The sequence below is a fragment of the Schistocerca cancellata genome, chromosome 4 (genome assembly GCF_023864275.1).
Source record: "Schistocerca cancellata isolate TAMUIC-IGC-003103 chromosome 4, iqSchCanc2.1, whole genome shotgun sequence".
Lineage (NCBI taxonomy): Eukaryota > Metazoa > Arthropoda > Insecta > Orthoptera > Acrididae > Schistocerca > Schistocerca cancellata.
In genome coordinates this window covers 323,347,976-323,371,308 of record NC_064629.1, presented here as the reverse complement: position 1 = coordinate 323,371,308, position 23,333 = coordinate 323,347,976, and positions in this window count along the sequence as shown.

Genomic DNA, 23,333 nt, shown 5'->3' with positions numbered 1-23,333 from the left:
GTTTCCACGTCCACCAATGTTATTTCCCTGGTACCATACAGCCATCTGGTACATACACACCATTTCACTCGTATGGCTTACGTCAGCATGAAGAGCCTCGTGGAAGCATTGTACCACTTTCACGCAGTCCCTAGCGCTCTGCTCTTTCAGGAGGGAGTCAACCATTTTTTGCCGGTGAGCTTAATTCGCAAGTCACAGTACAGTGCATGCCGCAAGGAACTTCACACCAAAATCAGCAGTTTTATGTCATGTTCTGTTCGTGTATGCACCGACGGGAAATGACCCACCGTAGGCCACGGTACGTGCTATGATCTCTCTTATGATATTCTCAAGATACTTTTGCTACGTATAAAACAGCAACATAACCATTCACAGTCTGCTTGTATTACCGGCTTTCCAAATTTGGCCGTACAGCGTTACGTGAAAACAACGTCGCCTTTTTCCTAGATATTCTCATTTCAGTACCCTCAACTTATTTGTTACACTTTCCGTTGTCTCTACCGACACTTGACAAGCGTAGAAGTGGGTCTCTGATTTAAAGTGTTCTCTGCTGTTGTGACTACTAAGAATGACTTCGAACGTTGGAAGAATACTTGAGAATTGATTAACAAATTTAACGATTTTTTTCCAAACTTTCTTCTACATTTCTTCGTGCGTTTTCGTAGACAATATTATCGTCAGAGAACAATTTGATAATTCCGTAGACCCTACATACTAAAACAAGTAAGTATATCGAGAACTTCGCCTCGGTCTTAGGAACACACCCGATGTTTGTTTGGTAACTGTGTAATAACTGCCGTCCATTATAACGCACTGCATTCTACTTGAGCCCAGAATATATTTTCGAAGAAATTTAACATGACTGTACATCCACCAGGATAAACGCGGGCGTTTGCACGCCGCTTTCGAGATTCGTGGAGGTGCAGCGGCCTCGGATCGAAACCGCACCACGGATTAACGACTGGGACCGATGTGCCAGCCAGCCTGGATGTGGTTTTCAGACTCCGACTAGATGACTACCGGCCTATTATTCACTTACGGCTTCAGTTACACGATTCACAAGCGTTTAGAAAACGTTCGCACAGTTTCACGTGGGCTAACACAAGATGCAAACAGTTGGGCTACACAAATTTCGTTCGTCGGGGGGTTGGAGAATGATGAAGAGCGCGGTGAGGGAGGGTGGGTGGGGCGAGTGGGGAGAGAGACGGGAGTAAGAGCACAATTTTTGCTCCTGTGCTCAGGGTTGAACCACTCCATTCCGTTCAAGACCATTTGGTGAAATTTGAACGCAACCTCAAATTATGGTTTTTCAGCCCTTATGTTTCGCGCCTTGGGGAAAATACAAAGTTGCACCGTTTCCGAGTTAATTAGCACTGTAGTTAGCCAAGCAGGCGTTAGCGCCCGCAGCTTCAAGACGTCCGCCAGATACATTTAGTGCCAGTTTATCTCATAGCGCAAATTATAGCACAAGATACTACTTAGTCTTTGGCGCGGATCCGATTCTTACTACCGTCCGTTTTCCAATTTTTGTATCACTCTCTTCTTCGGTTGTAATAAACCAAACGAAGTACACGTCTCTGGCGGGGCGCTTGGACTTTTGAACACAACGGAATGACTGGGAAACTTCAGTGCCAATTAACTCGGCAATGGTGCAAATTATCGAATTTTTTTCTTATTGTTTCTCAGCACAGCCTATCCATCAATACCATTACTAGTTTTTCAGACTTTTTCTGACCTCTACATACAGGACGTTCAAAAAAGTGTCGAATACTTTGATAGGTGGTAGTACTCATCGAAACAAGAAAAATAAATCCAATAAACATGGGTCCGAAAACGCGTTCTTTCCGATATAGGAAGGGTTGTGCTACGCTTGACTGCAGATATTAGCAAAAATGGTTCAAATGGCTCTGAGAACTATGGGACTTAACAGCGGAGGTTATCAATCCCCTAGAACTTAGAACTACTTAAACCTAACTAACCTAAGGACATCACACACATTCATGCCCGAGGCAGGATTCCAACCTGCGAACGTAGCAGTCGCGCGGTTCCAGACTAAAGCGCCTAGAACCTCTCGGCCACTCCGGCCGGCGGATATTAGCACAGACGTTTCATTGGCGCTCCGTGAAGTGTGTCGGCAGGGTATTATGACGTCTTACCCACAGTGCTCTAGTTACCATTAGGTACTCTGCAGTTGGTTGTGCGGTTCGAGTCAACGGCTATGTTAGTTTTCGTCATGTTTGTGTGCCTTATTGTACAGTACTGTCAACCTTGCGTACGTATCATGGTGTTTTACATTCTTCCCGACGAGGATTCACTTATGTATTTACTGTTATTGCGCTGTTTATACGTACAAATGGTGTAGTAATTTACATTTTCTCTCTTCCACCACTTGTTAGCAATGGAAGCCTTCTACTCGACAAGTGAAATAGAGAATATGACAATACGCTAAATGGATGTAGCCTGAGAGCCCGTGCCCTCTACGCTGAAAAATGCCTCTCTGATAACCTGTTCGGAAAACTTTGCCAGCGTCTGAGACACAGGTAGCCTTGCACCTCGGAAGACTGACAGTAGGAGGCCCCGCCCAGTCCCGACGTCTGACATGGAGGAGTGTGTGCTACATTCAGTGGGAAAAACACGTGGGACCAGTGTGCGACTATTAGCAGCAGCAGAAGGCATGTCTCACTCTCTTATCTGGGAGGTACTTCATGAACAGTTCCTGTAGCCAATCATATACAGCGCGTTCGTGGCCTAAGGCCACAGGATCATCATGGCAGACGAGGGGTCTGCCAATGGCTGTTGCAGAAGTTTACCGCAGATCCACTGAGCAAATCAACGATTTTATTTACCGATGAGGCTGGTTTCACAAGAGATAGTCTTGTGAATTTCCGTAACCAGCATGTAAATCCCCAAGCAATTCAGGAAAGAGGACATCAACACCTATTCTCAATCAACGTATGGGCAGGCGTACTTGGCGATAGATTAATTGGTTTATACGTTCTACACAAATGTTAACTGGGGCGCATTATTTGGAATTTCTCATTAATGTATTGCCCACCTTGCTAGAGGCTGTGCCATTGCACCAGTGATTACAAATGTGGTTCCTGGACGATGGCGCACCAGCTTAACAATGTGCGCGAGCGTCTGGCGCAAACATTTCAGGACCGCTGGATTGTTTGGGTGGAGGGGGGAGGGGAGTGGAGGGGCTGGCTCGTTCCCCAGATATTAGTCCCCTACACTTTTAGTTACGGGGAAACTTGAAGGAGTTGATCTACCTCTCGCAAATCAACAATGTGCGGACACTACAGGGTCGCGTCTTCAATGTGTGCCAGTAGATACAAAAACAACCGGTTATACTTCAAAGGGTGCGTCATTCCTTACACCGGGGAACAGAGGGGTACATTTTCATGAATGGAAATCATGTTGGACACCTCCTGTAAACACGTGTTTATCAGAATAAGTATACATTTCCGGGCCCATGTTTATTAGACTTATCTCAGAAGGTATGCATTTCCGGATGCATGTTTATTGGACATATTTTTCTTATTTCGATGAGTACTACCACCACTCAAAGTATTCTGCACTTTTCTTTGAACACCCTGTATACGTGGCCAGAAGCCGAAGGCACAGAATGAGCGCCTACATGTGGCTGATTATTCAATTGTGTGAAATCGTGTGGGACTTAACTGCTAAGGTCATCAGTCCCTAACCTTACACACAACTTAACCTAAATTATCCTAAGGACAGCCGGCCGAAGTAGCCGTGCGGTTCTAGGTGCTGCAGTCTGGACCCGAACGGCCGCTACGGTCGCAGGTTCGAGTCCTGCCTCGGGCATGGATGTGTGTGATGTCCTTAGGTTAGTTAGGTTTAATTAGTTCTAAGTTCTAGGCGACTGATGACCTCAGAAGTTAAGTCGCATAGAGCTCAGAGCCATTATCCTAAGGACAAACACACACTCCCATGCCCGAAGGAGGATTCGAACCTCCGCATGGACCAGCCGCACTGTCCATGACTGCAGCACCTAGACCGCTCGGCTAATCCCGCGCGGCGCTGATTAACGAACTACATAAATCAATGCACTTTACAACGTTTCAAAAGAAATTAGGCTGTGTAAGATGTTATAGGGAAAGATCATGAAAAGTAAGTATGTGATCATGAGCTTGAACGCGCTTTGAATTACTAGTCGGGCGTTAAACAAGTTGTGATTGAAGTAACGAACCCAAGAACGCCAGTTAATTGGTAGGCATGGTTACGAAAGATGAAGAACAGACGAAACGTTTACTGTTTCCGCAATATAACTCCACGTGCGTGCCATGGAGTGACTAAAATAAGATTTCAGTAACCACTCGTTCGTCTCTCGAGGAAAGAGGATATTTATATCATACTTTTTAAATGAGAGCTAGTCTGGAAGCCCTTCACAACAGCGTTAGTAACAGACCTCGACGAAAGACAATTGTGATGATGTATTCATTCAACTCATATAAAAAATATCAGCTTTATTCCTACTCTCCCTATCCCGTGAGTACGTAAATACAAAGCATGACAGAGTGAATGAATATATCTCCATAATACTTGCTACCTCCTTTGTGTCTGTGGAGATGTATGTATTTTAAAATATATTTGAGTGAATTTTCTTTGTGTGATGGCAAACGTGTTCTGGTAATGCAGATTTGTCAATCCTAGATCATTACTGGGTGGACGTAGAGGTTACCTGTACAATTCGGTGGGTATGTAAACATTGGGTGTTTTCGCAAAGTTGTTCAGAGAGCACTAAGCTACTCTGAGGCACCTTTCCTCCTACACGGCTGCTTACGCCATGTAGAGGAAATGGCTTAAATGGCTTAAAAATGGGACTTGCGGCCATGGGAATAAGTAAGGCAGACGTGTATAAATCCCAGTCTTTATTTAGTATTATGTGGGTGTTCGAATTCTTATGTAAGTGCGTTATTAAGTTGTTTAATTATTTTCCTTTCATTTGTTAAATATTAGTCAGAATTTCAATGTTCAGATGCGTACAAACCAGGCATTTACGGCGGACTCTTGGTTCTTTCCGCGCGGTTGCTTTGTATAATAGACTGTTGGGACACTTGTGGCGATTGTACAAAGAAGGTGGACATTTAGGTAACATTTATTGCAATGAACCAAATCCCCGTTCGTAGGAATAATTAACGTGAACCAATACGTTTCATGCGAGTTCTTAGTTCGTAGCCTTTTTCTGATTTCGAACTTAAACATTCAGCGCTACATGCTTTGGTTCAATCGCAGGGTAACGTCTACCACAGTATGGATTCCAATGAATGAGCATTAATTTGTTAGAAGAGTTTTCGGCTGTTCGTATTATCTGCGGAATACGAAATATTGTGTATTTTTGTACTGGAATTTTGATTGGTTTCTTTGTGATAATGTTGTGATGAAAGGCACGTGAAACTCAGAGAATCCACCGTCATCCACAATACTAATCGTGAAATAGAAACCTCTCTTGCGTTATAAATCAACCGCGTGGAAAAGTAAGAGATGTTTAAACTCGCGGGTATCCGCGACATAATACTTTTCGGAAACTTAGGACTTTCGATTACCTGGAGCGGTAGTGCCTCTCTGTTTTCGTTTCATAATACCACATGCTGTAGAACTATAATGGATTGACTGTCAAGAATGATTCACTCAAACGTATGTGCATGTCCGACTTTAGTATGTTCGTTGCACCAGCAACCCCATAATGCTCGCGGTAGTCGCCGTGCTCGTGTACCTTTCTCGTGTATGGGAATAATAATTCCTTTCCCATATAAAATGTTGGGTTACTGTAAATTAACACCGGAAACCAGTTTTGTTTTCTTCAATATGTGTGTTAGTGGTCTAGTATAGCGTGTCGATTTAAGAATGAATAAACCCCAGGTGTAATCTCTGAACTCTAATTCACAATTCCACAATCCAGTCACTATAACAGTATAGTAATTTGAATATAGAATTCCAAGTTCTTTGAATGTATTTGATTTTGATACAGTGAAGCTGATACAAGCAAACTGATGATCATTCAGGTAAATTATCAGAGAGCTACATCCGGGAAATAGGAGGAATTGAAAGCAAAGTCGTTTGCGTTGCAGGTCAGCAACTAAATCTCTGCCCTCGATAGCTTGTTCAAGTAGCCCTCCTTTCATATTTAACAGAAAGGAGTTTACATGACACTGAAACTCAAGTGCAACCTCAGGGTCCACTTCTTGCTTATCCATGGCAGAATGTTCTGCCTGGAGACGCTTTCTTTTGCAAATCGTTTGTACTCAACATTGCCTCACCATCCACAGATATCAGCTTGGTTATAATAGCTCAGTCAGAAATTTGACCGAAGCGCTAAAGAAACTGGTATAGGCATGCGTATTCACATACAGAGATATGTTAACAGGTAGAATACAGCGTAGCGGTTGGCAACGCATATATAACAATTGTCTGGCGCAGTTGTTACTTGTACTACAAGATTTAATTGAATTTGAAAGTGGTGTTAAAGTCAGTGCATGAGCGATGGGACACAGCATCTCCGAGGTAGTGATGAAGTGGGGATTTTCCCGTACGACCATTTCACGAGCGTACCGGAAATATCAGGAATCAGGTAAAACATCAGATCTCCGACATCGCTGTGGCTGGTAAAAGACCCGGGAAGAACGGGATCAACGACGACTGAAGAGAATCTTTCAACGAAACAGAAGTGCAACCCTTCCGCAAATTGCTGCAGATTTCAATGCTGGGTCATCAACGAGTGTCAGCGTGCGAACCATTCAATGACACATCATCGGTATGGGCTTTCGGAGCGGAAGGCCCACTCGTGTACCCTTGATGACTGCACAACACGAAGCTTTTCGTCTCACCTGGGCCCGTCAATACGGACAGTGGACTTTTCATGATTGAAAACAGGTTGCCTGGCCGGAAATGTCTCGTTTCATGTTGTATCAAGCGGATGGACGTGTACGGCTATGGAGACAACCTCATGAATCCGTGGACCCGGCATGTCAGCAAGTGACTGTTGAAGCTGGTGAAGGTTCTGTAAAGGTGTTGGACGTGTGCAGCTGGAGTGATATGGGACCCCTGATACGTCTATATACGACTCTGGCAGGTGAGATATACGTAAGGATTCTGTCTGAACACATGCATCCATTCAGGTCCATTGTGCATTCCGACGGACTTGGGAAATTTCAGCAGGACAATGCGACACCCCACACGTCCAGAACTGCTACAGAGTGTCTCCAGGAACGCTCTTCTGAGTTTAAACACTTCCACTGGCCACCAAACTCGCCACACATGAACTTTCTTGAGCATATTTGTGATGCCTTGCAACGTGCTGTTCAGAAGAGGACTCCACCCCCTCGTACTCTTACGGATTTATGGACAGCCCTGTAGGATTTATGGTGTCAGGTCCCTCCGGCACTACTTCAGACATTAGTCGAGTCTATGCCACGTGGTGCTGCGGCACTTCCGCGTTCTCGCGGGGGCCATGCACGATATTAGGCAGGTGAACCAGTTTCTTTGGCTCTCTAGTGTATAATTCCGTTGCTATTTGCTTCTAGTTTCAACAACCTCTCTATTCCTAGCAGTATGTGGTCATTGTCACGATTAATGAGTGATGTGAATTCTGAGATATTACATGGATACTCTCGCAGTTTACTATTATCATATTAACAATTCCTCTATCCGAACTGCAAGGGAGAAAATTCTCTTCTGAGAGGAATTTGGGTGACTACATACACACAGTAATTGTGTTACCTGGACTGCTGGTAACACTTTGGAATTCGTAAGTGATTGCTTCCGCCGTTTCATACGATCTTTTTACAACCACATTCTACAATTCACGACGGTACCTGTCCATGAGTACACGATGTCTTCCTGGTTTTGGTGTAGGTTTACATGTTCCTTCGCGTTTCCACTTTGCAACCATGTCACCAACAATCCATTTGGGCAACTTTAAAAGGGCTGGATTGTCCCAGATGGATTTGTTACTAGGGTGACATCCAACGACTAATCGACCTTCGAAGTCACCAAACTGTCCTGACCGGCTAATTCTACTGTTACTGTTATTGTTTCTGTACTGAAAACACAATACTACCTGCCTGCTTTCATACTGTGGGGGTATACCTCTCGTGACATCTAGTGGTCCATTCTTCATTATGTAGGGGTACCCGCAAACTTTTGGTCAGACAGTGTATGTTGGTGCGACCCAGTATTTCGAAATTCGATTTTGAAACTGCGAAGCATACCCAGAGGCAGATGTCGAATATGACCATAGCGGATATGTAGGAAGATAATGAAAGAGGACCTGAATAAGTTGAAAGAGCCAGAGGTTGTCGAGAGTTTGAAAAGGGGTATTAGACAGCAACTGACTTATGCAGGAGTACATAACAGCGAGGAGTCCGAAGCTATATCATTACATTCCATCTGGAAACAGTCCAATGTTTGTGTAAAGCAAATAGTCACATTAGAAAATAGTTTTTGTGATGAAACTTCCTGGCAGATTAAAACGGTGTGCCGGACCGAGACTCGAACTCGGGACCTTTGCCTTTCGCGGGCAAGTGCTCTACCAACTGAGCTACCCAAACACGACTCACGCCCCGTCCTGTCAGCTTTACTTCTGCCAGTACCTCGTCTCCTACCTTTCAAACTTACAGAAGCTCTTCTGCGAACCTTGCAGAACTAACACTCCTGAAAGAAAGTCTCCCGCCACACCTTGGTAGACGTGACGCCACCAGCAGTCGACCAGCGGTACGTTCGCCCTGAAGATGGCCCCTGCGATGGGCTGAAACCGGTCGGCACTAAATAAATAAAAAAACGCGATTAAGACTGTTTTCTTAATACTAGCGTTAAATAGTTAAGAGTTATTTCTAGTTCCAAAAGGGTTCATTTGTGATAATTATTCTCCTGAATGTATTACCCTGAAGTGCGTATGGTGCTTACAGTTTAAAACTAGATGCAAAAGTCAATTCATCCAAACATCTTAGGAATTACAATTAAAAACAACTTAAATTGGAACGATCAGATAGGCAATATCGTGGGGAGGGCAAACCGCCGGCCGGAGTGGCAGTGCGGTTCTGGGCGCTACAGTCTGGAGCCGCGTGACCGCTACGGTCGCAGGTTCGAATCCTGTCTCGGGCATGGATGTGTGTGATATCCTTAGGTTAGTTAGGTTTATGTAGTTCTAAGTTCTAGGGGACTGATGACCACAGCAGTTAAGTCCCATAGTGCTCAGAGCCATTTTTGAGGGCAAACCAAATACTCCATTTTATTGGTACAGCACTTAGAAGGTGCTAAAGGTCAATTAAGGAGACTGCATACTCTACACAGGTTCGTCCTCAGCTGGAGTACTGCAATGCGGTATAGGATCCTTAGCAGATAGGATTGACGGGGGATGTGTAAAGAGTTTAGAGAAGGGCAGCTCGGTTTGTATTATCGAGAAATAAGTGAATGTCACTGACGTTACCAGCGAGTGGGGACGCCAATCATTAAAACAAAGGCGTTTTTCGTTGTAGGAAGAGCTTTTCAAGAAATTTCAGTCACTAACTTTCTCCTCTGAAAGTGGAAACATTTTTTCGTCGACAGTCTACGAAGGGTGAAATGATCACCATAATAAAATAAGAGAAATCAGAGCTCGTACAGAAACATTTAAGAGCTCATTTTTCGCAAGTGCTGTTAGAGTGTGGAACGGTAAAGGAGTAGTCTGAAGGTGGTTTGAAGAACCATGTGGCAGGTGCTTAAGTGTGAATTGCAGAGTAGGGATGCAGATGTAGATGGAATACAAAGATACATCTAATCGGCTCGAATGATAGGTACTAATTTTACAGAAAGGACGTGTATTTAACCCTTTCATGGATAAAATTCATTTTTTACAGATGTTTAAAATATTAAGCTGATAACAGTTTCTTTTCAGTCCCATTATTATATTTTCACCACCAAAATATTTATTAAGTTCTCCATTTTTTCACAACAGGAACTGGGACACACATGTCCCATGAACCAACGCAAGATACCTTTTCTGCTGACTGACTGATTTTGTAATTTTATTTTTTTAGCCATAAACAGGATTTTGCAGAGAATTAAATAACTACAAATTATACATGCATGTAATCTTTTTATTTGTGTAGAGCCAGTGTAAAAAATATTCATTACATTTCATTTTTCATGATACATGATCAATACTTACAAAACTTTACATGCCATGAAACTTGGAAAAACATGGTTTGGCACAGAGTGGTACACCACCAGCAGTGCAAACAACTTTTGTTCTCTCCTCTCTAGAGTTTGTGCTGCAGAATCTGCATCGCTTCCTAGTGCCACTGTCTTTCGGTACATGTTTGCCTATGTTCACGAGCCGGACCTCATCTGGCACACTAGAGACTCCTCTCTTTGCTGGGAAGAAAGTGGGCATTGATCCCCTCTTCCTGTTTCAAACCGTTAAATAATGTCTGCTGGGACACATGTATCCCGCTAATTTTATTTCGATTATAAGATAGTACAGTCGCGGAGAAGTACATTCCACACTGTATTTGTACTAAAAGATGATTATTAAGTTAATAATAAGATGAATTACTTACGTCAGACACCGCTGGAAAGTGAGAAATGATGAAAACTGAAGGATGACACAAATAAGTGGCGTTGCAGCGGCCATATATACACGCCAGTCAACAAAAGTAGTCACCGCTTCTTTATTGCCTTTGCAGTGCAGTCCCGATTTTTTTCTTAGGTTCAGCACAATCGTCCCTCGATGGCAGCACCGTGCAGAGCTGGGTAACATAAATCCCGACACTCGAACTGGCGCACAAAGTTAGTGGGACATATATGACCCATCAACCACGAAAGGGTTAAAGCATCTCTAGACACAGAGTTTTGTGAAGTTAACTCAGAAAAACAAAATACATCCGAGTTGAATTTAAGACTACTACTAGAACACGTACGAACACAATTGGATGATATTCAATCATCAGGAAAAAAGTAAAAGATTTGGAAGATTGGGTCACAAAGTAACAGGAGTAACTACAAAATTTCTTAATAATTCAAACATACTCTATTCTTAAGCGCACTGGATTAATTACAAAAGTGTTAATGATATAGCTATTATACACCGAAGAGCAAAAGAAAGTGGAAAACCTGCCTAATATCGTGTAAGGGGCCCCGCGAGCAGCAGAACTGTCGCAACACCACGTGGCATTGACTCCACTAATGTCTAAAGTAGTGCTGGAGGGAACTGACACCATGAATCCTACAGGGCTGTCCATAAATCAGTAAGAGTATGACAGGGTAGAGATCTCTTCTGAACAGCATGTTGCAAGGCATCAAAGATATGCTCAATAATGTTTATGTCTGGGGAGTTAGGTGGCCAGCGGAAGTGTTTGAACTGAGAAGAGTGTTCCTTGAGCCACTCTGTAGCAATTCTGGACGTGTGCTGTGTCGCGTTGTCCTGCTGGAATCCCAAAGTCCTTCGGAATGCACAATGGACATTAAGGCATACAGACGATCAGACAAGATCCTTACGTAAGTGTCATCTGCCAGAGTCGTATCTAGACGTATCAGGGGTCCCATGTCACTCCAGCTGCACACGCCCCACACAATTACAGAGCCTCCACCAGCTTGAATGGTCCTTTGCTGACATTCAGGGTCCATCCACTCGACACAATTTGAAACGAGACTCGCCCGACCAGGCAACCTGTTTTCAGTCCTGAACAGTCCAATGTCTGTATTCACGGGCCCAAGCGAGACGAAAATCTTTGTGTTGTGGAGTTATCTACGGTACACGAGTGGGCCTTCGGCTCCGAAAGCCGATGTCTATTATGTGTCATTGAATGGTTCGTACGCTGAGGCTCGTTGATGACCCAACATTGAAATCTGCAGCAATTTGTGGAAGGGTTGCACTTCTGTTTCGTTGAACGATTCTCTTCAGTGGTCGTTGATCCCGTTCTGGCCGGATCTTTTATCAGCCGCAACGATGTCAGAGATCTGATGTTTTACCGGATTCCTGATATTCTCTGTATACTCGTGAAATGGTCGTATGGGAAAATCCCCACTTCATCACTACCTCGGATATGCTGTGTCTCATCGCTCGTGCGCCGACTGTAACACCACGTTGAAACTCACTTAAATTTTGCTAACCTGCCATTGTAGCAGCAGTAACCGATCAGACAATTGCGCCAGACACTTGTCTTATACAGGCATTATCAACCGCGGGCACGCCAATACCGGTTTCTTTGGCGCTACAGTGTAAAGATGCGGATGTTGCAAACCATGATGCCGTCGATGTGACGACTGTTCAGGTAAATAGAAGTGGTGTAAAACTGTAAGTACACGAACTACCGGCGACAACAAGAACCATAGAAAAGTCTCATTTAACTTCTGAAGGACCAGAGGACGTGATCAGGGTCACTGAAACTTTGTACAACGGCAGGTATCCAAGTGATTTAAGAGTTGCAATTCTCTGTGACAGATAGATAGGCCAGCAGCGTTCATTAGCGTTTTTCGTGTTTGCTGATGTTATGAAGCCTGATGGCGTCTATAAGGAGACGTGAATAGGATCAGATGTTGAGAGACAACTGTGAAGGACACAGTGACGCTGCGAACTTGAATGAGATAATGTTATCAACACGTGACACAGTTTTAAAGGGTTAGTCTCCATTTGGCTGACTGGTTGAATTATCCATTATCCAGATATGTGGGGCATTTAATAGTGACAGTGGCCCAATGCTGGACTGTATGCGAACGTAGGGGCAGGTATATTTGCCAACCATCACAAGGGAGTATTGCCATATGGTGTACCAAGCACATCATAACACATTTAGATCTGCACTTGCCATCCGAGAACAAGAAATGGACTCTCAGCAACATTTTGTGTATCCCCACACCGTAGGAGACTAGTAGCTTCTGCACTAGAGAGTTATTGTCCCATGTGTAGGCCGCTGTTAACACTACAAGACAAACAGCTGCATTTTGCGTGTTGCGGGGATAAGGAAGGATGGACTGCTGATGAACAACGTCAGACTATGTTCAGAATAGTTCAAATGGCGCTAAGCACTGTGCGACTTACCATCTGAGGTCATCAGTCCACTAGACTTAGAACTACTTAAACTTAACTAACCTAAGGTCATCACACACATCCATGCCCGAGGCAGGATTCGAACCTGCGCCGTAGCAGAAATGCGGTTCCAGACTGAAGCGCCTAGAGCCGCTCGGCCACAGCTGCCAGCCAGACTATGTTCAGTGATGAAACGTAGTTCTGCACTACCCCGGATGACAATCGTCAGCGTTGGAGAGCCCCAGTGCTTTCAATGTTTTGAAGAGACACAGCAGTGTTGTTCTGGGCGTCGTGGTATGAGGTGCCACACATTATGATTTCAGGTCACGGCTGGTAGTGACTGAGGGAACTTTGACTCCACAACGTATGTCACGGGCACACTGTTTCTCTATGTGTTACTTCTCCAGCGAGAGTATTGTGGTGCCATTTTTCAGCAGGACTATGTTAGTCCATACATGGTACGTGTCTCTCTAGAGTGTCTCCGTGTTGTTGAGGTACTTTGATGGCCAGCTAGATTTTCTGACAGAACACGTGTGGGACCGGGTCGGACATCAACTACGTCCCATTGCCAGTATCTTGGATATCAAGGACCATTTACAGCAACTGTGGGCTGACTTGCCTCAGAAGAGGATACAGCGGGTTTATGACATCCTCCTCAACCGAATCTGTGCATGCATCGAGGCTTGATGAGGTGCAACGTCATACTGATAAGTTGGCTCATACTGTCAAGTTCGTTGTCGGGCCGTACAGAGTGGCCTCACGGTTAGAGTCGCCATGTCACGGATTGCGCGGCCCCTCCTGCCGGAGGTTCGAGTCCTCCGTCGGGCATGGGTGTGTGCCTTTTTCTCAGCATAAGTTAGTTTAAGTAGTGTGTAAGTCTAGGCACCGACGACCTCAGAAGTTTGGTCCCTTAGGCATTCACACACATTTGAAGATTTTTCTTTGTCAGTTCCACTCGATTTTGTAATCACTGCGATAACATCACATATCCTCTCAACCAGTGAAGTTTCATTTCATTTCCCTCATCCCTTCCGGGTGTTTCGCTTCTTTGTCCTATACAGGGTGTTAAAGGATGACGTTTTTAAAATTTGGGAAATTGTACAGAATGAATCTCGGAATGTTTTAATATGAGGGACCTACACCGGTAAATGTGAAATAAAGATTCCACAGCCACCACTGGGCTCTCGAAATTCCACGCACTATTTGTACAAGAAGTTATCAGTTGAGTTTGTCAGCGAACATCTGGGGTGGAATTCTAAGTCACCTTATTGGACCAAGCATTTCACCAGTTCGTTTGGATGGTGTATGGTACTTGAACTTTCTGGAGCATGCCTACCTGAACATCCGGAGGACGTCCATTGCCGTTGTGCACTGGATTGTGATTTCAGAACGATTGTGCTCCAGCGCACTTCCATTGTCCGGCCCGGGCGTATCTCTCACACAACTTCAGCTAGAGGGTAGTTGGCAGGAGATACCCAGTCCTTTGGTCTGTACGCTCCCATGACCTCATCCCTCTTGACTTTATCCTCTGAGGCTATTTGAATTCAATTATGTACTCAACACCAGTAGCACAGCACCTGAGTTTCTTGAGCACATAGTGCAGTGTTTGAGACCATCACAGGGGAGCGCGGAATATTACAGAAAATCAGACGAAACATGGCTCGTCGTTGCACGCTACGTAACAAAGATGATGATTGTCACTTGATCATTTATTCTACAATGCTGAAGTCACATATTCGTCTTACTCTATTTGATTGTATTCGACTGTCAATAAACGGTCCCCAAACTAAAGTATTCTGGTGTTTCATTTAGCCTACCAAATGTGTAGAAAGTGTGTAGTGCTGTAGAAACTTATTTCTCATTTCCGACTATTGGTTCCTCATTGTAAAATGTTCTACTTTTCATTCACTACAATCTCCTTAATATTTAAAATATCATTCTGTAACACACTGTACACTTGGACGGTGTATTAAAAAGTGTTACCTTTTTTTTTTTTTTTTTTTTACTATAACACTGACTTACTGTATATTCTAGTCGGCACTTCCGTTGCAATGCACAATAGTAATCCTAATCAGGGAAGTGTTGTAAATACATTAAATAGTATCTTAGAATGTTTGTCACAGAACGGTAACATAAAGAATTTTGTTAAAGCTTTGTAAGCCGAAGAATCTGAACATGAAGAAATCGGCTGGTAAACTAAATAAAATTAAGCGTTGAACTAGTCGACATTCAGTATTACCCAGGAGTGACCACAGCGCGAGGACTTGCTGTCCAATGTCCGTTGGAAGAAGACAATTGCTACATTTCCCGACCATTGTGTACAGAAGAATAGCTGGTATGGTGTGCAGAGAAAAATGGGTCCTAGTTAAGAAAGGAGATCTGATATAGTCCTGTGGATATACACTACTGGCCATTAAAATTGCTACACCACGAAGATGACGTGCTACAGACGCGAAATTTAACCGACAGGAAGAAGATGCTGTGATATGCAAATGATTAACTTTCCAGAGCATTCACGCAAGGTTGGCGCCGGTGGTGACACCTACAACGTGCTGACATGAGGAAAGTTTCCAATCGATTTCTCATACATAAACAGCAGTTGACCGGCGCTGCCTGGTGAAACGTCGTTGTGATGCCACGTGTAAGGAGGAGAAATGCGTACCATCACGTTTCCGATTTTGATAAAGGTCGGATTGTAGCCTATCGCGATTGCGGTTTATCGTACTGTGGCATTGTCGCTCGCGTTGGTCGAGATCCAATGACTGTTAGCAGAATATGAAATCGGTGGGTTCAGGAGGGTAATACGCAAAGCCGTGCTGGATCCCAACGGCCTCGTATCACTAGCAGTCGAGATGACAGGCATCTAATCCGCATGGCTGTAACGGATCGTGCAGCCACGTCTCGATCCCTGAGTCAACAGATGAGGACGTTTGCAAGACAACAACCATCTCAACGCACAGTTAGACGACGTTTGCAGCAGCATGGACTATCAGCTTGGAGATCATGGCGCTGCATCAGAGACAGGAGCGCCTGCGATGGTGTACTCAACCACGAACCTGGGTGCACGAATGGCAAAACGTCATTTTTTCGGATGAATCCAGGTTCTGTTTACAGCATCATGATGGTCGCATCCCTGTTTGGCGACATCGCGGTGAACCCACATGGGAAGTGTGTATTTGTCATCGCCATACTGGCGATCACATGGCGTGATGGTATGGGGTGCCATTGGTTACGCGTCTTGGTCACCTCTTTTTCGCATTGACGGCACTTTGAACAGTGGACGTTACATTTCAGATGTGTTACGACCCGTGGCTCTACCCTTCATTCGATCCCTGCGAAACCCTACATTTCAGCAGGATAATGCACGACCGAATGTTGCAGGTCCTGTACAGGCCTTTTTGGATACAGAAAATGTTCGACTGCTGCCCTGGCCAGCACATTCTCCAGATCTCTCACCAATTGAAAACGTCTGGTCAATGGTGGCCTAGCAACTGGCTTGTCACAATACGCCAGTCACTACTCTTGATGAACTGTGGTATCGTGTTGAAGCTGCATGGACAGCTGTGTCCAATGAATATGCTTTTATCATCTGCATTTCTTCTTGGTGTAGCAATTTTAATGGCCAGTAGTGTATAATATGGACATCCTCGAAAATAGTTACACAGTCCTGTTGTTAGAGTTGTAGTTCAGTATAGATCAGTCGCCGTTCGATGAATGTTGTTTTGCTGGCTACCTTCCCATCTTATTGTAAAGTATTTTAGGAAATTGTGTATAAAGCCAATAAGCTTTAAGTGATGCTGTTTTGAAATTCAGAGAGTTTCCTCATTCCTTGAAAATTACGAGTGGTTGCAAATACGTACCAGATGCATTTATGTATACAGCAATAGTAATATTTTGTCCTCTTTCCACGGTTGTCTGTGTAACTTACCTTTATAACTGACTATTTTTGGGGGTCTGTCGTTAAGAGGAAAGCCAGATTCATAAAAATACGCTTTGGTTTATCAAACAAATCATATTCCTTTAAGATTTATTCCAAATTCTGGAGATAGTTACTCACTTACGCTTTATTTAAGCATTTAACCCTTCTGCTCTGGCTCTTGGAAAACATCGAGTTTTCGCAGGCAAGGTTAGTGTGTCTCTTAATAAATGCTCTAAATCTATCTATTCCAGCAACCTTGCTTCCTAAGTTTCACGGATGTGTCAGTGGCCCAAATGTCGACCCATTACACGCTTCATTGCCTCATGTTATACAGTTGAATTCAATTTATTGTAGATTCTCTTTCCTGATCGTTTTTGGGCAATCTAAGAGAAAAAGATAACGGTCTGCTTTAAATGGTTCAAATGGTTCAAATGGCTCTTGGCACTATGGGACTTAACAGCTGAGGTCATCAGTCCCCTACAACTTAGAACTACTTAAACCTAACTAACCTAAGGACATCAAACACATCCATGCCCGAGGCAGGTTTCGAACCTGCGACCGTAGCGGTCACGCGGTTCCAGACTGAAGCACCTAGAACCGCACGGCCACTCCGGCCGGCAGGTCTGCTTTAAATACTCGCGAGAGAAAATATATTTAAATATACAGAACCTATTTTTAGTTATTGTGTATAACGTGTCTACAGTAACTAGTCTTGACAGACTAAACTAAAGAGCTGCATTGATCGAAATTGTACTAGGATTTCGAAATTGTTCCTTTTTTGTGATCGAAAATGTACTATTGGCGAGAGTGAAGTCTTGAGGAAATAGTACTGAACTGTGTTAAGAGATGGCAGCACAAGTCACTCAGTCTTTCTCTATATATGCCTCAGAACACGCGGAAACAAAAAACAGGTCTCTGATCTCACTAATATAAAATTTACAAGCACGTGGAAACCAGCCAGTTTATAAGAGAGCATAAAACTATCTTCACTTACCTCTCAACAAGTAAAACTTTATATCTCAGTAGCACAAACTGGTGTATTCAGGGAAAAGAGTGCTACCAACCCTGCTAAACTGAGAAATGGCGGGAGACCTTATGTTCATGGGAACTGCACCTATATCCACATTGTACCACCTTACCCTATAGATTCCTAACGTCAAGTGCTTCGTCGAAGTCTCATGGAAGCCTGACAAACCATTTGACACTGTCTGGGGTTGTTTGAAACCGTGTGACAGTCAACGATCTGTCGAATGCAGTCGTGTGTTGAAGAATCCAGATGACATTTTGAACAGTTGTTACAAATATATTATGGCAACTCTGTAAACTATTCTCCCACTAATAAGTCAAATCCAAATGATTTGAGTATGTACACTTACCAGAACTTTTTTCTTGTTCCGATATGAGGAACCCTCTTCCAACATTTATAAATAGGGCCTCCTTATTGACAATACTGAGCACGTATTCAGATACGTGTGCATATATTTTGGAAGACCCTGTTTAATAACATTTCTATTATGGTACAGTCTCGTTAGTGATACAGTTGGTTATCTCATTTGAGCAGATTATGAGAGAATGCCAAACTGTCTGCCTGAGTAGTATAGGTATTGCGAAGTGCTTTCCATGAATATTCGTGTGACAATATTCACTCAAGAACTGCGACCCAGCTTAGTACAATATTAGACCATAAGACGAGAGATTAGAGCATCTTGAATTTTACTTCTGTATGTAAATAAGAGATACAGATAATACTGAAGTAGTTTAGTTTACTTCTGAAGATAATCATTAATATATTCTTTGGTTGACCGTCATCGAGCTCTTGTCAGCTGGGTCATAACAGATAACAGACTAAATAAGTATCGTTTGTTACAATCGCAGTTCGATGTAGAGTCTACAAATTTCTTTAGTAATAAGTTTCAGCAATTTTGCTTAGTTAGACGGTGCATGGATTAACTCTCTACACTCGTATTCGGTAGGAATGATCATCATATATCCGTCCAGTGATGAAGGTTTCTAAATCAACAAGATTTCGAAAATGGTTCAAATGTCTCTGAGCACTATGGGACTTACCTGCTGAGGTAATCAATCCCATAGAACTTAGAACTACTTAAACCTAACTAACCTAAGGACATCACACACATCCATGCCCGAGGCAGGATTCGAACCTGCGACCGTGACGGTCGCCTAGAACCGCTCGGCCACCCCGGCCGGCAATTTCGAAAAGGACACGGCCTAATTCCATTCCCACTATTCCCCTATCGGACCTTATGCTTAACCCCTAATGACCCCGCTGTCGATGTAACGTTAAATGTATTTCTTCTTTCGATCTTTACTTGTCAGCATCACTTGCGAGATGTGTTAGGAATTCACACGAACCATTTCTCTTCTCACTTAATCGGTCCGAGCTTGGGCCCCGCATACGATTACACTGTCGTCGCAGAAACTTTGAAATGTAATCGCGTTTCTTTGCTTCAGCGACTCAGCAGGAACGCGGCAATCGGAATGTCGCGCAGGGTAACTGATCCGGATGCCCAGCAATATAAGACAGCGTCGCGTCACTGCGAAGCAATTGAAGCCGTTCCGCTGTTGGCCTGCTACGGTGCTGCTATTGCAGAGAGAAATGCGTGTTCTAGCGGAACGTGCGGCAGGGAACGAAACAAAGGTTTCCGCATTGCGTCCTCTCAAAGGCCACTGAGGTCAAGGAGGTGAATTTTCGCGGTGTTGTGGTGGCAGCACTGGTGAAAGTGAGACGGTAAGCCGCACGCCCGGTCGATAGTGACTAGGCGGGCGTGTGGGGCGAGTCGTTTCAGAGATCTGGGGAGATAGCGTCCCCGCCGCTGGCCAGGCAATCACTTAAGCACTTATGCGTCAGGAAGCGCCACCATCACCTGCTGAGTAGCGACGCCTTCCAACTCGTCCCTGTCGGCCTCACGTCTGCGCATGAACGACTGTCTGTCTAATACTTGAGATAAAGCTTGTCTTTCCGCGACTCGACTTTATTTTTCCATTAATGAAACAGTGTGTTATAAGCTACTTTTTAAGATACGTTTGTGAGTGCTGTGTGTACTTGATAACCCAGTTGGCTACGTATCTCGATCGTTCTCTAAGTGGCGCGTAACGTCACTTTCATATCTAAAATGACACGGTGTACAGGGATAATGAATGGTAAGTGATATTTTTCTTCGTATTACCCTTTAAGTTGCGATACTGTCTAAAGTAACATAGAGGGTCCCAGGAAGAATGGTCAGTATTCATGGATATGACAGGAACGATCATTTGAGGCTAAGAAGTCCAATAAACATTGGCTCTAAAATGCATTTCTTAGAGCTATGAGCATTGTTCATCTTCGGTACTGTGAAACATATCTCTCTACAAAACCTGTTCTGATAGGTCTTCAGGTGTGCATTTTAGAGACCATGTTTAGTTGACATTTTGCTTCGAATGATCGTTGGTGTCATATCCATGAATATTGAACGTTCCTCCTGGGACATCCTGTATACACTGCAACCCTCTTTATGGTGTGAGGCGGAGGGTACTTCAGATAACACTATTGTTTCCTCTTTTCCCGATCTACTTCTAAAGAGCATGCGAGACAAATTACTGCTGGAAATCCTTCGTATGGCCTCAAATTTGTGTGACTTCACCGTCGTGGGCATTTCGCGAGATTATGTACAATAAACTAATATGTTGTCTGTCTCTTCTTTGAAAGAGTAAGGCTTACCGTGACGTGCAACGTCTCGTCTTCCAGCTTCTGCCGCTGGCGTCGGATGGAAACTTCCGAGACACTTTTCGCTTACCAAACAAATCGGTTACAAAGGTGCCGCTCTTCTTTTTATCTTCGCCATCTCCTGCACCTGATAAGGATCCCAGGCTGATGAATAATACTTTGAAGTGAATGTTTCGTAAGTAAAATCTTTCAGAGATTAATTAAATTTCCTTAGTCTTTTTCCACTAAATCTCAGTCGCCCATCTGCTTATCATACAACAAGCTTTGTGGTGTCGTCTTACCTTAGTTCGCTCCCGGACACATACACCTAGGTATTTAACATGTTAGGGTTTATAGTGATTAATCGTATGGTTGAACAGTAACGGATATTTTTTCTAATTCTGTACAGTACATTACACTTACCCTGTTGACAGTCAACTGCATTTCGTTATATGTTTCTGGCACAGCAAATTTTCTATATACAACAGCATCATCCACGAATACCCTTTTCGAATATCCAGTGTTATCCATCTGGTCATTTACCCTTGGGGTACACCCGAAGTTTCTTTTACATCTAAAGATTTCACTCCGTTCAGAACGACAATTGAGATCAACCATACCTAATATCAAGTTCTGACCTTTCTTGGGGTGTTAGCATCCGTACATAATGTTCAGAAACAGTCTGAAAGGCTTCTCAGGGTGTTTCAGGGTAGGTCGCACTTACGAATAACAGTTAACAAAAAAATTCTATACCCTGTGCCGTTTATTAGTTAATTAGCATTGAAGTTAGCCAGTCAGGCCGTTGTGCGCGTAAATTCAAGCGGCCCGTAGGAGAAAGTGTTACCAAACGTGTTCTTCGTTTGTTTTCCTAAAACCGTGCAAGAGTGATACAAAAATTGGACATAGGGTGGTAGGAAGGTTGGAACTGGAGCCAAAGGCTGAGCAGTCTCGTATGCTATGATACCATACTCCAAACAATATGGCAAGTACACGTCTCTTAAGTAGTAATTTTTAGGTCAATGTACTTCTATCTATTTTAGTGTCCCCCGATAAATACAGCTGATGTTTTCTTACCTTCTCGGACCGAAAGAACGCAAAGTAACAATCAACAAACCTTCCGCACCCAGTCATTATATAATAGTTTGCACCTACTCAACTCTACAACTTCCTGTCCCTTAGCCTGGACAGTTATGTTAACAACTGACATCAACTGCATCTGGAGGGCTGCTTGAATTTACTCGTGGAACGACATGAGCGGCTCACTTCATTGCTAAATATCTCGGAAACGATGCAACACATGGAAATTTTTCATAACAGTTAGTTCTCACCACAATCTACCTCACAACAACCTTACAAGCTTTTCACCGTTTCTAAGGACCCTGTATACACATACGTTGTTCCGAAATGATACCCAGAAACTTTGAGTGTTGCTGAGTGTGCTTGGAGAAATTCACCGAAAATATGGAGCCTACGACTAATAGTAGGTTACTCAGGAAGAAACTACTATCACTCAGGAAAAACAACCGAAAAGTTCGAGAAAGAAGACAGTAATATTTTGGCAACTGCTAGAAATAAACAGACAAATTTACTGAAAGTGATCAAAGTGCCTGCTTGTACACTGAAGCGCCAAAGAAAGGGGTACACCTGCCTAATATCATATAGGGCCCCGCGAGAACTCAGAAGTGCCTCAACACAACGTGGCAGGGACTCGACTTATGTCGCTGGAGAGAACAGACACCATGAAATCCTGCAGGGCTGTCCCTAAATCCGTGAGGGCACGAGAGGGTGGAGATCTCTTTCGAACAGCACGTAACAAGGCATCCCAAATATTCTCTATAATGTTCATGTCTAGGGAGTTTGGTGGCTACAGCGGAAGTGTTTAAACAAAGAATAGTGCACCTAGAGCCACTCTGAAGCAATTCTGGATGTGTTGGGTGTCGCATTGTCCTGCTGGAATTGCCCAAGTCCGTCGGAATGCACAATGAACATGAATGGATGCAGGTCATTTGACAGGATGCTTGGGCACGTGTCACCTGTCAGAGTCGTATCTAGATGTGTCGGGAGTCCCATATAACTCCAACTGCACACGCCCCACACCATTACAGAGCCTCCACCAGCTTGAACAGTCCCCTGCTGACATGCCAGGTCCATGGATTCATGAGGTTTTCTCCATACCCATACGCGTCCATCCGCTCGATAAAATTTGAAACGAGACTTGTCCGACCAGTCATCAACAACAGTCAAATGTCGCTGTTGACGGGCCCTGGTGTGGCGAAAAGCTTTGAGTCGTGCAGTCATAAAGGATACACGAGAGGGCCTTCGGCTCCGAAAGCCCATATCGATGATGTGTCGTTGAATGGTTCGCACGCAGACACTTGTTGATTGCCCAGCAATGAAATCTGCCGCAATTTGCGGAAGAGTTGCACTTATGATTCCTTGAACGATTCTCTTCAGTCGTCGTTGATCCAGTTCTTGCCGGGTCTTTTACCAGCCGCAGCGATGTAGGAGATTTGATGTTTATCGGATTCCTGATATTCACGGTACACCCATGAAATGGTCGAATCGCAAAAGCCCCACTTCATCGCTACCTTGGAGATGCTGTGTACTATCGTTCGAGCTCCGACTATAACCCCACGTTCAAATTCACTTCAACTGCGCCAGACACTTGTTATCTTATA